Source organism: Ursus arctos, unplaced genomic scaffold (genome assembly GCF_023065955.2).
Source record: "Ursus arctos isolate Adak ecotype North America unplaced genomic scaffold, UrsArc2.0 scaffold_5, whole genome shotgun sequence".
Classification (NCBI taxonomy): domain Eukaryota; kingdom Metazoa; phylum Chordata; class Mammalia; order Carnivora; family Ursidae; genus Ursus; species Ursus arctos.
This window is the reverse complement of record NW_026623067.1, coordinates 21,779,391-21,797,492: the sequence shown is the minus strand read 5'-3', so window position 1 is coordinate 21,797,492 and position 18,102 is coordinate 21,779,391. Positions and strand designations below refer to the sequence as shown.

The window sequence follows — 18,102 nt, the reverse complement described above, 5'->3', positions numbered from 1 at the left end:
AAGAATCAGGCACCTGGGTGGCTCAGTCAATTAAGCTCAGGTCCTGGTCTCAGGGTCCTGGGATGGAGTCCCCCAGTGGGCTCCCTGCTCAGCGGAGAGTCTGCTTCTCCCTCTGCCCCTCCCCCCTACTCATGCTTGCTCTCTGACTCACTCTCTCTCAAATAAATAAATATTTAAAAAAAAAAGAATCTTAAGAATGTTATCGCACAGCACCCTTCCTTATCGCAAATAGACGAGTCTCAGAAATAATTTTGGATGTCACTTTTGAGATGGAGAGATTCACAGAAAAATAACAACGTTCCTAAGACAGGTGTCCTGGCCTAAGTACCAGCCCGGATGATAAAGGCATGGGAGAGTTAAAAATGAAAAAGTAGGTTCTGAGCTGCCAACTTTCTACAGGCAGGAAGCAGGATAAGAAAGTTGCTCCGTCCACACGTGGGACATTTCTTACGGAAAAGAAGGAAAGTCTCTGAGGGTTTAGCCAAGAGATGTGAAGAATAAAGGATTAAGGGAACAACTCCAGGTGGCAGAACTGGGCCACAGAGAGCATTCCCTGTCTTTGAAAAAGTGGGACCTGGACACACGTGTTCAGGTGGACTTCAATACTGCTACGATCCAGTAACTCTTACAGTGTCTTCCATTTCTACTCTGAATGCAGCTATCCTGTCAATGTCTCACCACGCATGTGCTGGGGACAGAGGGCCTGGTGGTGGATAACTTATCTTTTGAGTTTTAGGGGCCTGGAATAAAGAAGAAACACATGGGAGAAGCTGTAGCCCAGAAGCTTTTGTCACATCTGGACACCATACAGATCATGAAATCATGGATTTTGACAGGTGCACATGAGTTAAGGAAGAAGTATAGAAATAAACCTGTAAGACAGAAAGGGAAATAATACAGGGTGAACCAAAGGGGTAGTCTTAGGTGAACTTCATCGGCAGCCTCTGGAAGGTAAATCACACCAAAGACCTGTCTCATCTCGAGGCATTATCTGGAGAGAGAATCAGCACACAGCAGCCAACGCGCCCAGCAACTGGGAAATGGGTAGAACTTCCAGGAAAAGGGAATACGAGCAAGGCACCGGTCCTCTACACCATGTTTATAACTTGGATTAGAATCTTCCCATTAATAAATCTATACGTTATATATTAGTGATGTCATGTACCAAGGATGCTTGCTTTATAATTTAAAATCACATGGTTGGAATGAAATTGTTCAAATTGATTGTTTTATATACTTTTATAGAATATATGCCCTTTTACTACATACTGTATACACTAATTTCTAAGAAACAATGAGTGTGTGCCTGGTATGCATCGGAAAGTGCTAGATGTTGAAAATACAAAGCTTAATTACAGACATTCCCTGCCAAACAAAAGCTCACAGCTGAATACCAGCCACTAACTTGGAAGCACATCATTGCAAAACTACTTTAAATAATCAACAAAGAACTGTTCAGACTGACAAGAAAGTAAGTGAGCAAAAGTACTTACTGACCATAATATCAATATCCATAATCATAAACATGAGACTTTCAAAACGATTTCACTAAATGCACATCAATCGAGAAATCGGAAAATCTTTATGAGTAAAACGGCGTTCGGCATTCCCCAGAATTGTACTGTTGCTAGTTATCAATTATGCTCAAAGTTAAATTATGCTTGATGAATAAATGGCGGATCGACAAAGCAAACACCAGTGTCCAGGACTCAGGAAACATTGTGAAATAAAAAGTTTAACAAATATTTGTTGAGCGTTTACTGTATTAATGTTATATTATTGTGTAACAAGTTACCATAAACGTAGTGACTTAAAACAATACGTATCTATTATCTCACAGTTTCCATCAGTCAGGAGTCCATGCCACAGGGCTCCTCACTGTCTGAAACACTGCTTTTACACTTTACTTAGCCATCAGACCACAGAAAAGGAAACAGATTGGAATGAGAGACAGTAGAAAGTTACGAATGTGCCTAGGATTGCAACCCCTATTGGTTTATATATTTCTATCAAGCAAAGAGCATGCATGTCTAGGGTCCTCAGGACAGCTGGGCTCCATAACAGAGGGTCTAGATCACAATGGAACGGCACACAATATCATGGGAGTTTGAAGATTCACAGCCTTGAGTTAGGGCTACAGAGATTTCTAGAATGTTTCGATCCTGTATCTATGAATCATATGGCTTCATGGTAGTAACTGTGAGTCTTGGGCAGTGAAACATGTTCTGTAGCTTGACAATGTCCTGTATCCTCTTGTAGTGATGCCCTGTTCTGGGTATATATCAAATCTCTGGAGATACTTGAAATACTTCATGCTTCTAGAAATTATTTCCCACAGCTCTTTAAATTAGAAACATCTTAAAGGGAGTGAACTGTTTTGCTTTCTAACAGACTTTTTTTATGCTCTAGTCTAAAAAGTCATCTGTATGTAAATTTTAACTCCTTTAGTATTCACTATACACTAACCATCATCTATGTCATATCTTAGGAATGCATCTGCAGTGACCTTAAAATAAAGTGTTGATAATTTGAATGGAATCACTTTGACAGCGTTTCCACCCACCCACTTGATGCCTTATGAAGACACTGATGAAAATCAAGATGTAATTATCCGAAGCAGCAAGGGTTGCTTCTGGGCAGTCTACAAAGTCTGATGATTACTCAGACAAAACTGGTATCAATTATGGAGACAATTATCTTGCCTCTACAGTTGTAAGAGCTGAAGGAGAATGGCTCGTTTTTACAAACATTATGGAGGAATATTTCATAACTATGTCAAGCGCATAGCCTGATAAACTGCTTTATAGAGGCAAACAGCAAGTTTCCTGATGTACTCATTTACAAAATGTTTGTAAAGGGATCCTATGCTATACAGATTTTTCTTTTGTCATTGAGTGAAATGAACTGTTTTGTCATGTCTAACATAGCATTGCTGTCAATTTTATCAAAATGCCCAGAAATTACTACAGTGTTTGCCAATCTTAAAATACTTTGAGACTTAAAGGAACAACAAGAAGAAAAGATTTTTAGGAAGCATGACATGAAACAGCCAGGAAATTGCAATATTAAAGAGTACAACCTCACCTTTGTACAAGAGCATGTGAATTCAGTAAATGTGTAACAGACATTCCCCTATTCTTTGTATATCTTTCTTTCAATATATAGGAGAAATAACCCAACAGTTTGCACGTAAAACTAGTTGAAGGGGTAGATGGATTGTCAACCATCAATCTCTGTTAGACCCTTACAAAGTACTGGAATACTGGACAGCTACAGAAAGTATAATGAAATGAAAAAAACATATATCTCAATATTCTCCAAGAACTGAGTATGATTGAAAAGGATTCTCTGTTGAATCTGTTGGTATGATATTCACAAATTTGGGTTCACACAATAGAGTAAGTACCCCCTTTCTTCACCATTTCTGTATGTGGTTCAACTTATCCAACAAAAATATAGAACAAATACTTTAAAAATGTAAATTTGAAGGGATACAAATATACTTGCCTATACAGTACTCAATGCAGTCTGGCTCCATGATAAATTCTTATGAGCAAATAATAATCTTTCTCTAAAATATCTTAGACTTTTTTTTTATTAAAGAAAAAGTCCCTATTATAGAAACTCATCTTTTAATATTGTCCAAGCCACAGATATAGGTGTCAAAAACTCTATTGGTTCATTATTAGGAATAATTTCATAAATTATAAAAAGAATTGCTATTGTAATAATTAAAATAAAATAAATAGATAATTTGCTTCCTAATTTTTATAACTGACTTAGAAGTAATAACATAATGGTACCAATCTCATTATTTTTAATAATTTGTACAACGAATATGTAAACTGTGCTTTGCAAGATACATGACATCAGACTTGAAAGTATTCATACTACAATAAGTTATCATTCTAGGAGTCTTATATTTCTGGAAAAATTATGGCCAACAAGGTGGAAAAATCTCTTCCAAGAGCTAACACCTGAAAAGGTATTTTGCATCCCACCAGCAATAGATGAGAATTCTATTTCTTCCATAGTTGAGTCCACACTAACGACTCCCTTTATGTTTTTCTTTCAGCCATTCCAGCGGGTGTGTACTAGTGGTACTGGTTTCAGCTTTAATTTGCATTCCCATAATGACTAATGATATTGAGCATCTTGTCATGTGCATATTTATCATTCAAATATATTCTTTAGCTAAATGTTCAAATTTTTGCCTGTTTTTATTCGATTGCCTTATTTGTGAAACTGAGTTTTGCATATAGCTTGGATTCAAGTCCTATATGCGTATACAAATATTTTCTCAAGGTATTGGCTTGGTTTTTATTTTGGTATAGTAATTTTCAAAAAGCAAAAATCTTTTAATTCTAAGGAAGCTTAATTTGTAGTTGTTCATCATTCATGATTTTGATTTCCTAAGATATTTTTGTCCATTCCAAGGTCACGAATTTTTTTTCTATTATTTCTAATGTAAGTTTTCTCTTTTGCATTTAGGTCTCTGACCAGATTTAATCTGATTTTTGCATATGGCTGTAGGAAGGGCCAAAGTTTATTTGTTTTCATTGTTTTTGAAGTGTTCCAGCATTATTTGTTGAAATTACTATTTTTACTATATTACTTTGGCACCGTGTATATGAGGATCTATTTCTGGACCCTCGATTTGTTCCAACGATCCGTACATTTATCCTCATTCCAATAGTATGCCATCCTGATCCCCTTAGTTTTGGTGTAAGTCTTGGAATCAGACAGTGGGGTCCCACAACTTAAACCTTTCAAAATTATTTTGGCTTTCTTTGTTTCCTCATAAATTTTCAAGTCAGATTGTCAATTTCTACAAAAAAAAATCTTTCTAAGATTTCGCCTCAGAGTCCCTGAAATATAGATTTGGGGAGAACTGACATTTAATAATACTGAGTATGTCTATCTATGAACAGTGTATTTCTTCATATGTTGAGGTCTTCGTTAGTTCCTTTCACCAGTGTTTTCTGTATTTGAGCATACAAATCTTGTATATATTTTGTTTTATTAATCCCTAAGTATTTCATACTTTCACATTGCTAAAATGTATATCATTATTATAATCTCAATTTACAACCCTTCATTGTCATTGTAGAGAAGTATAATTTATTTCTGTATTTTGCCCTTGTATATTCTAATAGTACTCAACTCATTTATTTGTTGTAATAACTTTATTATAGGTTCTTTGGGATTTTCTACATAGAAGAATAAGTCCTATATGAATAAAGACCATTTCTTTCTTTACAATCTCTATGTTTTTTATATCTTTTTATTTTCTTGTCCTGATTATGTCTGCCAATCAAATGTTGAAAAAATCTAGTAAGAGTAGATGTCCTTGCTTTGTTTATTGTCTTCATGGGAAAGACAGTGCTGGGAAAGCACTCAGTATTTCAGCATTAGTTTCCTAGTAGATGTTCTGTTAGATGGAGAAGCATACACTCCTTCTATCTATTCTAAGTGAAAATTTCTTTTAAATCATGAATGTTAAATTTTGACTAATACTCTTTCTACATGTATTGAGATATTCATTTTACTTCTCCTTTATACCATTTTGTTATGGTACAATATATTGATTGATTTTTAAATGCTGAATCAAACTTTTATATTTCTGAAAAATTTGGTCATGATATATTATCATTTCTATATATTGCTGGATTCCATTTGATATAATTTTGTAAAAGATTGCTTGTGTCTTTATTCATGAGGGATAATGGTCTATAGTTACATTTTTTTGTAATGCCTTTGTCTGGTTTTGTATCGGGGTAACACTTCTTATAAAATGAATTCAGAAGTGTTCCCTCTTCTTTCATTTATAGGAAAAGCTTGTATATAAATCGTGTACTGTTTTTCCTAAGTGTTTGGTAGAATTTAGTAACAAATTTATTTGGATCTGAAGTTTTCTTTGTAGGATGGTATATAACAGTGAACTCAATTTATATAATAGCTAGGATCATACAGAGTATCTCCTTCCTCTTGAATAAGTTTGTTACTTTTAGCCTAAAGGAATTTTCCTATGTTATTTGTGTATTCAAAATTTTGGCATAAAGTTGTCCAAACTATTTACTTATTATCATTTTATTGTCTGTAAGATGTATGCTTCCCCTTTCATCAATGACAATGTTTTTTAAAAATTTATTTTCTCTATTAATCTTGCTAGAGTTTTATCACTTTTATCATTTTTTTTGAAAGCATCAGCTTTTGGCTTTCTTGATTTTCTGTGTATGTGTGTCTTTATGTGTGTGTGAGTAGATAAATCTTTGTATGTGCGTGAATGTTTGTATGTCAGTGTTTTCTGCTCTTATCTTCATCATTACCTGCCTTCTTCCTTTACGTCATCTGCTTTTTCCTTCTAGGTAAGGTAGACATCGAGAATATCTCTAATTTTCAAATACAAGAATTTAATGCTATACACTTCTCTCTAAGCATTGCTTTTGCTGCGTCCTGCAAGTTTTTTTGCATTTACCTTTTTATTCAATATAAATATTTGCTACTATTGCTTACAAATTTTTTTGGATCCACGTGCTGTCCATATCTGTCTTTAGTTGATTTCTAGTTTAATTGTACTGTAGTCAGAAAATATATACTGTATACTTCAATTACTTTCAATTTAAATAAGATAATCTTAGCGTCCAGATTCACCTGAAAAAATAGTGGGGATCCTATTGCTGGGGAGTCTTCTAAAAGAAGGTTAAGTTGTTTGATTTTGGGGGCGCCTGGGTGGCACAGCAGTTAAGCATCTGCCTTCGGCTCAGGGCATAATCCCGGTGTTATGGGATCGAGCCCCACATCAGGCTCTTCTGCTATGAGCCTGCTTCTTCCTCTCCCACTCCCCCTGCTTGTGTTCCCTCTCTCGCTGGCTGTCTCTATCTCTGTCAAATAAATAAAATCTTAAAAAAAAGAAAAAAGTTGTCTGATTTTGTTGTTCATGTTATATACCTGATTCGTTTTTTGTCTATGTGCTCAGTCAATTACAGAGAGAGAGATATTGGAGTCTTCATTTTAATTGTGGGTCTACTTCTCTTTCCAGTTCAGTCACTGCTTTATATAATTTGATATCACTTGCTGGGCTTATAGATGTTGAGAAGGATAGCCATCTTAACAACACTGACCTTTCTAATCTATCCACAGGATTTATCTTTCTGTTTACTTACGTTTACTTTAATTTTTCAGCACTATTTTGCATGCTTGCCTACATCACAGAGAACTCCTGCCTTCACACTGTTGCCCATCCCCCAGCAGCAGACTACAGTGGCACAGTACTCCGTTAACTTTGAGGGTAAAGAGGCTAGTCTGTTCCCTTGTCAAACCACAGTCTTAGGCAAGTTCTATGCAGTTGGAAATGGTGGGGGGGGGGGGATGTCTCGTCATTACTGACCCTCAGTACATGATGACCATTGTCTGTTTTTCCTGTGTAGTGGATTTGGCAGAAATAAGTTTCCTTTCTCTGCTCACATCTGTAATATATCTCTTCTTTATATTGGTACAAGATCCCAGAAGCAAAAGATTTTCTTCCTCCTCCCCCAACAGACAGAAGACCTCTGAGACATTGAGGTCCACCTCAATTGCCACCATTCCACCAGAAGCATTCAAGTTTTGCCTGGATTCTGGTAACTGGAAGGAAGATTTCCTAGCTTCTCCCTGGGTTGGGTTGCCCAGGAGCTGAGAGGTTTGTTCTCCTCTGCCAGTGATTAAAGGCTTTTGCTTCATGTAGGTTAAAAAAGTCAGAGATATGTGCAATGTTTTATACCCTTCCAGCCAAGAGCACAAATTACCTCATCTTTCTTCAACCACAGAAATGGCCTGTCTTTGGCCTCCTGCCTTGAGTCAATCCTTCTTGTGAACAATCACTAGAGGTCTTTGCAGAAAAGCATGTGTGTCTAAAAACTATCCTTGTGTCTAGAATTCCCAATTGTTCCGAACTGATGCAGTAGCCCAAACCCAATTTTAGAAATTTATTAAAATTTGAGCTAATTTATTCTTTTTAAAAAATTCTTTATTATGTTATGTTAGTCACCATACAGTACATCCTTAGTTTTTGATGTAGTGTTCCACGATTCATTGTTTGAGTATAACAACCAGTGCTCCATGCAATACGTGCCCTCCCTAATACCCAGCACCGGCCTATCCCAATCCCCCACCCCCTTCCCCTCTGAAACCCTCAGTTTGTTTCCCAACCACGAGAGACCATGGACTCTGAGCTAATTTATTCTTACCTGTTACAATGGCAGCCAATTCTTCCTTCCATGAGTTGTCAAAGGTGAAATGGTGTCTTTTCTCTCTTCACAGGAGTATGTCATTTTTTGGAATTCATTTCCCTTGATTGCCTTCAACTTTTGATGGATTCAATAAAAGTTATGGTTTTGTAGACTATCCAACTTTTACTCATTTGTTAAAAGAGTAGTAAGCTTCTTTTCCAATGTTCTACTCCCCAAGCAGAGGAGAAGCTCTGTAAAGGCAATTTGGAAGAAAAACAACATAATTGGAGGACATGATGGCTGCCAGATATAGACTTACCAATATAAGAGTGACAGCTTGGCACAAGGAGAGGCAAATAGAACAATAGGACAGAATGTGGAGTTAAGAAATGAATGCACAAGTTAACGTCAATGATTCATAAAGAAAAGGTCAAAGAGAAATATGTGAGTGCCTGGTTGGGTCAGTCATAGAACATGCGACCCTTGCTCTCTGGGGGCATGAATTCAAGCCCCACGCTGGCCATAGAGCTTACTTAAAACAAACAAACAACTAAAGAAAAATAATATACAAATATAAAAAGTGAAAGGATAGTAACGATATGATATGCAAACTAAAAAGAACAGCTGTAGTTATATCACTAGATACAATGGGTTGTAGGTAAAAGCTTATTTGAGATACAGATGAGTGTCTCATAAATAGAAGTTCAATTCACTAAAAATAAAAAAAATACTATATATCACAGAAAGAAAAGACAAAAGAAAATAAATTACATAAATATATGAGAAACAGACACATCAATAACTAGAATTACTTAGTAACTTAAAAAATAAAAAGACAAAAGGCACAAAGTACATGAAAGTACTGAAGGACTATACTTAACAAACATCCTAATAGACATGTATAAAACACTATACCCTACGATTGTGGCACGCACACCTTTTTTAAAGTCTTCATGAAACATTTATAAATACTGGCCATAAAATGACTCATACCAGTAAGCCTCAACAAATTTCAAACACTGAAGTTACAGAAAATTTTCTCTACCTATATGGCAACTAACTTAAAAAATTAACAACTAAGAGATAACTACAATGTTCCTGTGTCTCTGTAAATTAAGAAGTCCATTTATAAACACCATAGGATCAAAAGAAAATTACTAACATATTAAGAAAATATCTGGCACTTAATTATAACAATATGACACAATAAAAGTTGTGAAGTACCACTAAAATAGTGTTTCGAGGGCAAAATCAAAGATTTAAATGCTGCTATTGGAATGACAGGAGACAAAATGAATGAGCTAAAATAAAAAGTAAAAAGGGAACACAAAATAAACACAGATAGATAAGAAGAAAATCAAGTAAGAGAGGAATTAATGCAACATATAAACAGAGTATTAACAAAGCTTAAATTGTTTCGAGAAAAATGATTATTTTTTTAAAACCTTGCCTTATAATTGATCATGCAAAGGGGAAAGAAGGTAACAGTCAATTTCAAAAGTGTTGCAGGCAATGAAATGATAATGAATATTATGGAAATTTTTATGCCAATAAACTTGTAATCTACATAAATGGAGAAATACCTTGAAAAATCATCATTACTAACTGAAGAATATGTATTTTTTTCTTGTTACCAACTTCTCTAGTTCTTCTACCTCCTGGCAAACTATTTCTTTATTTCTCTGCTCTCTATTTATGAGTTTGACTTATTTTTTTTAATGTTTTTATTTTTTTAAGATTCCACATATAAATCATACCGTGCAGTATTTGTCTTTCTCTGTCTGGTTTATTTCACTCAGCATAATGCCTTCTAAGTTCCTCCATGTAGTTGTGGCAAATGATAGGATTTCCTTCTTTTTTAAGAATGAATAATAGTCCATTGAATATACATTTTAAATATATAAATACAAATACATATACTACATTTTCTTTATCCATTCATCTGTCAATTGACACACATTTAATCTGTTTCTCTACTTTGGCTATTGTGAATAAAGCTGTAATAAACATGGAATACAGATATCTCTTCAAGATAATTTTGTTTCCTTTGGATATATACCAGGAAGTAGGATTTCTGGATCATATGATAGTTCTATTTTTAATTTCTTTTTTTTTAAGATTTTATTTATTTATTTGAGAGAGAGAGAGGGAGAGATAGCAAGAGAGAGCATGAGCAGGGGGGAGGGGCAGAGGAAGAAGCAGACTCCCTGTTGAGCAGGGCTTCCCAATGCAGGACTTGATCCCAAGACCTTGAGATCATGGCCTGAGCCAAAGGCAGACGCTTAACCCACTGAGCCACCCAGGTGCCCTTCTATTTTTAACTTATTTAGGAACCTTCATACTGTTTCCCATAGAGGCTGCACCAATTTACATTCCTATCGATAGTACACATCTTCGTCAACATTTGTTATCTCCTATCTTTTTGGTAATAGACATGCTAATAGGTATGAGGCAATATTTCATAGTGATTTTGATTTGTATTTTCCTAATGATGAGTGATCTTGGGCACCTTCTCATATTTACGCTGACCAACTGTATGCCTTTGGAAAAATGGCTTTTCATGTCCTTGGTCCATTTTTAATTGGACTATTTGATTTTTTACAATTGAGTGGTATGAGTTCCTTATATATTTTGGATATTAACCCCTTCTCAAATGCATGGTTTGCAAATATCTCTTCCCATCCCATAGGTTACTTTCTCATTTTTTAAAATTGTATTTTTTTTCCTGTGCAAAAGTTTAATACACTCCCAGTTTATTTTTGCTTTTGTTACCTTTTCTTTTGGTATCAAATCCAAAGAAGTCATTGCCAAGGCCTATGTCAAAGTGCTTACTGCCTAAATTTTCTCCTAATAGCTTTACAGTTTTTTCAAAGTCATTTTGAGGTTATTTTTTTTTAAAGATTTTATTTATTTATTTGACAGAGATAGAGATAGCCAGCGAGAGAGGGAACACAAGCAGGGGGAGTGGGAGAGGAAGAAGCAGGCTCATAGCGGAGAAGCCTGATGAGGGGCTCGATCCCACAACGCCGGGATCACGCCCTGAGCCGAAGGCAGACGCTTAACCGCTGTGCCTCCCAAGCGCCCCGAGGTTATTTTGTGTATGGTGTAAGTAGTGATCCAGTTTCATTTTTTGCATCTGGCTATCCAATTTTCTTAACACATTTATTGAACAGACTCTCCTTTTCCCACTGTGTATTCTTGGCTTCTCTGTCATAAATTAATTGACCATATATGTTTGGGTTTATTTCTGGGCTCCCTATTCTGTTCCACTTGATCCATGTGCCTGTTTTTATGCCAAGAATAAATGTTTTAAAAATGAATTTACCTATAACATTTTAAAGAATTTAATCAGTAGTTAAAATCTTTCAACAGTAAAAACAGGAGACAGTTTTAAGAAACGAGTGACGTGACAGGACTTACATCTAAATTATCACCCTGTCTGCTATGTTGAGAAGACACTGATATAAATGGGATGAGAAGCAGGAGAAAAGTTGAGAGGGTAGAGCATTAATCTGGGTGTGATATCAAGACCAAGGTTATGACAGCGGAGATAATAGCTGTCAGACTGTGGAAATGTTTTGAAGATAAGGTTGACTGGATTTCCTGATAGACTGAGTGTGAACTGTGAGAGGAAGAGAGTTGCCAAGGATAAATCCATGATTTGGGGGTTGACCAACTAAAAGGATAACATTCCTGTCATTTGAGATGGAGAATCCTATCAGGAGGTTTAGGACTAATATCAGAAATACTTTGGGTTTGAAATGTCTACTAAACTTCGGGATAAAGGAAATGGTTTAATCAAGACACAAAGTCACAGCTCATAAGTGAGAGGACTGAGAAAGATAACTATATTAAAAATAAAAATAATACAGAGTGAAAATATAAGCCCTGAATGGAACGTTATTTGCAAGCATGCAAAGCATTAGTATTTATAATAAGGATATGCTATGGATTCTATTCAAAATATTTGCTAATGTCTCTTGTGGTTTACTTATGGACCCATGTGCGTGAGTATACCATTTAATTTTAAATTTGGAAGAATTTCCCAGATATCTTTATTTTGTATATTTCCAGTTTAATTTCATTGTAGTCAGACACAAAATAGGAATTTAGGAAATTAAATTTTACTGACTTTATTTTTAGTCAGGCACTGTCTCTGTAAAGGGAGTCCAACTTTCTTATATCTATTGTTTTCACTCTTATTTCGTCTTTAATTATTTTCCAATGAGTAACTGATTAATTCTTACATTGCTAAAGTTAATAAGTACTAGGTGCCAAACTAGTAGGCCTATTTAATTTGTAAGTCTCCTAATTTTTCCTGTTACCAAATTCTTTAAAATGTGTATATTAAAATATAACACATAAGATAATATATATACAACAAATTTAAATTTAAAGAATTTAAAGAGGAAGAGTGAACACACAAATACCTACCAAATTTTAAGAAACAGAATATTATCTGTTCCTCTGAGCAGCCCAATATGCCTCTCCTGAGCTTCGTGATGTGAAAAGAAGCATGAGAGACTGAAGGAGAATCTTCCCAAAGAAGCGTTTGTCTGGACAAGTTCTTGTATGTTGGGACTTGCTGTCTCTTACAACACTTGAAAAATTTAGATGACCATGTGAACAGGCCTGACCTGATTTTCTGGAAAATGAAAACAAAACAAAACAAAACAAAATAAACAAACAGAAAACCCGGCATGGATATGATCTCTAGTTCTTCACTAATCAACCATAAACTCATAAGCGATGTTGCCCCTAGGTTATCCAACTGGCCAGGTGACTACAGATGCAAGAGCTAGCCAAGCAGAGATAGGATAAATTGGTCCATAAGAGAAGAACCACATAGCAATGACTGTAAACAACAAAAACAATAAGGTCGCTAAGTTTTAGAGAGGTTTGTTATAAAGCCAAAGTCAGTTCACACAAAGGATCACAAGAGCAAAGGACAGAAGACAGTAAGGTGATTGGAAGAGCTTTAAAGAAAAGTTAGCCAGATCTCTAGCAGCAAGGAAGGTTCCAGAACAATCTCAAGAGAACAAACACTTCAACGACTGCTACAACAAGAAGCCAACTCCAGTTAATATGAAAGAGAAGAAGTGACAACAAACTGACAGTGCTCAGCAAACTTGGTACAGTCAGTCAAGTAAGAGGAGAGCATACCTGCTCCTTATTTGTACAATCTCCATTCCATCACCAAGGGATGGATGCAAAAAGAAAGACCGTAATACCCATCACCCCTGCAACACCACAGCTCCATCTCTAGATTGGCGCTTGGGTTAGAGAAAAGAAGGACAGTATTTTGAATCAACAGTAAGATCCAACAGTTTGCAATGTTACCCCTCTCAGTAGAATTTGCATTTAATCGGGGGGAAATAGGTATTCACCAGGTGGGGTCCTCTCCAGGCTTTTGAATATGAAGGCATGTGTATTGTTTGACTGTGAAAATATCCTGGAATTTGTCTCTTTTCATGGTCGTGAAAATAAGTTCATCAAAACCAACAGATTAAATGCAATCGGAACCTTGATATTTTTTCTGTAAATGAGATGGTAATCTTGGTCAATATTGGCTGACAGAACAGGTTGTGTATAGAAAAGTTTTAAACTAAATACAATTTGCTTATAACCCTTGAGTTAATTAGTAACATATATCCTTAGATGGATAGAAAATCCAGTGTTATGGAAACTAGATGTATCTGCATAAATAGATTACATAGTGCCATCTCTCTGTTCTTTCTTTCTCTCATCTACCTCGTGCCTCCTAAAAGATTTCCAAAAAGTAACAGGAAGAGGAAAATCCCTCCAGGTAGACATATACTCATACAAAATAAAACTATTCCTGATACATCATAGGGACTGTTCCATTTTCCCCATTTTTCATGTTTTTCTCAATCATTGAGTTAGAAGAGCTAGAAGTATCTAAAATATTTTTTATGAATCCTAAAGTTGAAGGACCTTGACGACTCCATTTCTCTGCCTCAATTAACATCCCAGGTAAATGATACGATTCTATTGTGACAAGAGCAAGGACAACTGCATTTCACAAGTGTCTTATTTGATACTTTGGACATTTAATAAACGGATCAATAGTCTGAACATCTTACACACGAGTGTATATTTTCTATGAGGATACAGACCACTACTGTATTCATTCACTCATACAACAAACAAATACTTCGTTGACTACCTGCCAAGTTATGTCCTGAGAATAAAAAGATGATTATGACACTGGAACTCAAAATCTGGTGGATGACACAAACATAGAAACATATTATAAAATCTAAGACTGTCATAACAGACATGGATTTGAGAAGTAAAGGGGTGGAGGATGATAGGTAAGATAGTACAGCGTTGGTAGGAGCAAGGCCACACTCAGGAGAGGTGTGGAAACCTTTGGAATAGTAAAATACGCTCAGGGTGTGGAAATTTGTTTGATGGCTACAGTACTCCGACTAGTAAGGGAAGAACGGACATTTAGGGCATGTTATGGGGTTGCTGTAAACAAATCCATCACCCTTCTGTGTTTTAAATATGTTAAGCATTTGTTACAGGATTTTATTTTTTTTAATGATTTTTTATTATATTATGTTAGTCACCATACAGTACATCCCTGGTTTCTGATGTAAAGTTCGATGATTCATTACTTGCGTATAACACCCAGTGCACCATGCAATACGTGCCCTCCTTACTACCTATCACCGGTCTATCCCATTCCCCCACCCCCCTCCCCTCTGAGGCCCTCAGTTTGTTTCTCAGAGTCCATAGTCTCTCATGCTTTTAAAATGTGGACAGTTTGAATGCTAGAATAATGACAGGATTGCCACTTACTTTGTAGAGATGAACATTTGATTTGATTTAATGAATCAGCTAGAGGGGCACCTGCGTGGCTCAGTCGGTTAAGCGCCCACCTTCAGCTTCAGTCATGATCCCAGGGTCCTAGGATCAAGCCCCGCATCGGGCTCCCTGCTCAGCGAGGAGCCTGCTTCTCCCTTTCCCGCTCCTGCTCCCCCTGCTTGTGCTGTCTCGTTCTCTGTCAAATAAATAAATAAAATCTTTAGAAAAAGTAAAAATAAAAATAAATCAACTAGAATTTTTGGATTACGTGTAGTCTCCCATGTCTCATCCAGAATTTGACACTATTAAGACACTATTAAGTATCGCGATATAGTCGCTTGCAACTGATATCCAATATTACAGCATAAGAAAATGATAGAGCAACACTGGCATTATTTTATAACTGTCACTTGCTTAATTCTATTTACAAAAAGAATATTTTAGACCAAGTTATGAGTTTCCTTTCATCTATTTTAGCATTAGGTAAATATCAGGGTTGTTTAGTCTAACCGGGAGACTGAAATGATGGGATATGATGGCTAAGATGGAGAAATGATTACATAACATTGGCTGAAATATATGCAGGGCCTGCTCTGTCTTCTGGCAGAAGGTTCTTCTCTAAGTGCACACAGATTGTAGACAGGCTACAACCAGCCTCTTCCTTGTCTAAGTTACGAAGGCCCCCCTTTCTTGGCTTGACTGCGCTTGCCAGAAGGCATACGAAGTCCTGGCAGTGTTTGTGAGAAAATACCTCAGTGGAATTCAGATGAGATGACATAACCCTCCCGGAGTTCCATTCCATTACCAAGCAAAGTATTATGCTTTCAAAGAAGCGTATTATGATAGATCCTCGTTGGAGACTGTACATTGGGCTAACGGGTTCATTTAGATTGGCACAGGGACACGGCAGGACACGTTTCGGAGGCTAATGACACGAACCCAAAAGCCCAACTGCTTACATCTGAATCCTACCTGTCTACTTATTTGCACAGTGAAACTGGACAAGTTGGTTAAGGACTGCGTGCTCCATTTTCTTATTTATAAAATGAGGTTAATTAAGGCTGTCATGGACATTAAATGAGCCAACATTTCTTAGGACTCTTGGAATAGTGCCTGGCACACAGTAAGCGCCATGTAAGCTGTATTAGTTATTTTTGTTTAATGTTATTACTACATAGTGGATTAAAATTGAAATAATAAAAATATACATTTATTATCTTATAGTTTTTATGGATCAGGATTCAAGGCACAGCTCAGTTAGGTTCTCAGCAAGGCAACAATCAAGGTGTCCTTTTGGTTTGCATTCTCCCGTCAAGGTTTGACTGGGGAAGAAGCTGCTTGAAATCTCACATGGTACTTGGCAGAATCCAGTTCTCTGTGGCCCCTGGGGCTAAGGACTGAGCTTTGTCTCAGTTCTCTGCCTGGTGGACTTCTTAACATGGCTGTTGGCTTTACTTAATCCAGTAAGGGAGAAATCTGTAAAATGGACATCATAATCTTACATAACACAATCATGGAAGTGGCATCTGATCTCTTTTGGAATATCCTATGGTTAAAAGCAAATTACAGGTTTTAGGCCACACTCAGTGGGGAGAGGATTAGACAAGGGTGTAAACACCAGGAGGCTAGGATAACTGAGGACCATTTTCGAGTCTGCTGTTTACACGTTTGTTAAACAAAACAAAACAAAAACTGTTCCCTAGAGGATGATGTATATAAAAGAATTACTTTCTATTGTATCTAGGCAGCTTACATGACACGATGTACAGAAAGCCAGCTCACACCTGCTGGAGAGCCAATCCGGTATCTCTTTCTAACTTCACGTTCAGCAGCATAACACTGGTATATTAACATCAGCCACTGCTGGTGTATTTAGACCACTCAAACTGGCAAACACTACAAAGCAGAGCTGTTTTTCCATTTAAACATTTACCATTACAAACATTTTACATATTGTAGATCTTCCGTGGATCCTTTCAGTATACCTACTGAGATAGTTACTGGGATTCTTTAGCTCTATCTACTTGGAAAAATCTTAATAAAGATCTCAAACAGTAATCCAGAAAAAAAACTAGGTAATATCCTGGCCTCAAATTTGCCAATTCTTTCACCTTGATTAACATCTAATATGAAACAAGATGACCTCAAAGTGTGGTCAGTTCTTATTAAAAAAATATGTGTACTGATGATTTCTATATTACAGATCTCTGAATTTGCTAGATACCTTAAAACTTTAGGACAACGTTGCCTGCAACAACTGTCGGAATATATTACTCTAAAATGTTCCTCAGAAAGAATATTTCTCCAAATATCTTACAGAAGAAGCAAGCATGTGTTGGGTCCAGTGATTCTATTTCTGATGGATATATATTCTATCACTGAGAAAACAGCATGTAATAAACATTTTACAGCAGTCCATCCACTTCTCATGTTTAAATATCATAAACCAGTATGTAATCAACAAAATATCTCTTTCTTGTTCATGCTGTCAATTCTCAGGGCAACTTAGTGTCAACTGTAGAATAGTAATAACTATTATTATTAGTTAATATCATTAATATTATTATTATATAATTGTTTGATTTCAGTTATTTTCTATTCTCTTATACTCTGTATTATTACTAAATTAGACAAATCTCTCTGATACCAGGGGTGGGGTGGGAGCTGGAAGGTAATCATCCTCTAATACCCATTTTCTATAATGGGTGTATTGAGATTCATTTATAACTCAGGCAACAGACTGCCGCTACCAACTTTTACAACTTTGCTGATCAACGGAAGATTGTCCATCTTTTTACTGCTTTACTCTGAAGTTTCAATAAATACATGTCCAAAAACCATGAGTATATAAAGACTTTCTCTGAAGGAAAAAAAAAATGACGGATTTCATCAGAAATAGCCACTCCTGTGTTCCGCCTCCATATGGACGTTCAATGATCCCGTATGGGCATGAATCCAAGTTCCCAAAGGTCATAACAAATTGAAAAGTTTCCCTCTGTTACATCTGGCATAAGGATCTATCTTAAATAAACAATACACAATACTGTCACAGACAGCA

The 18,102-nt window shown here is 36.2% G+C and overlaps 1 long non-coding RNA gene across 1 annotated transcript in view; it reads right to left on the bottom strand.

Annotated features, from left to right (window-relative positions):
• Window positions 1–12,849, bottom strand: part of LOC130542779 (uncharacterized) — a 209,943-nt gene extending 197,094 nt beyond the window's left edge. Inside the window, exons 1-2 of the long non-coding RNA XR_008957578.1 lie at window positions 12,645–12,849; window positions 8,229–8,461 (exon numbers count right to left, since the gene is read on the bottom strand). This is a non-coding gene — a long non-coding RNA (uncharacterized LOC130542779). The remainder of the gene's footprint in view (window positions 1–8,228; window positions 8,462–12,644) is intronic.
• Window positions 12,850–18,102: the final 5,253 nt, after the last annotated feature.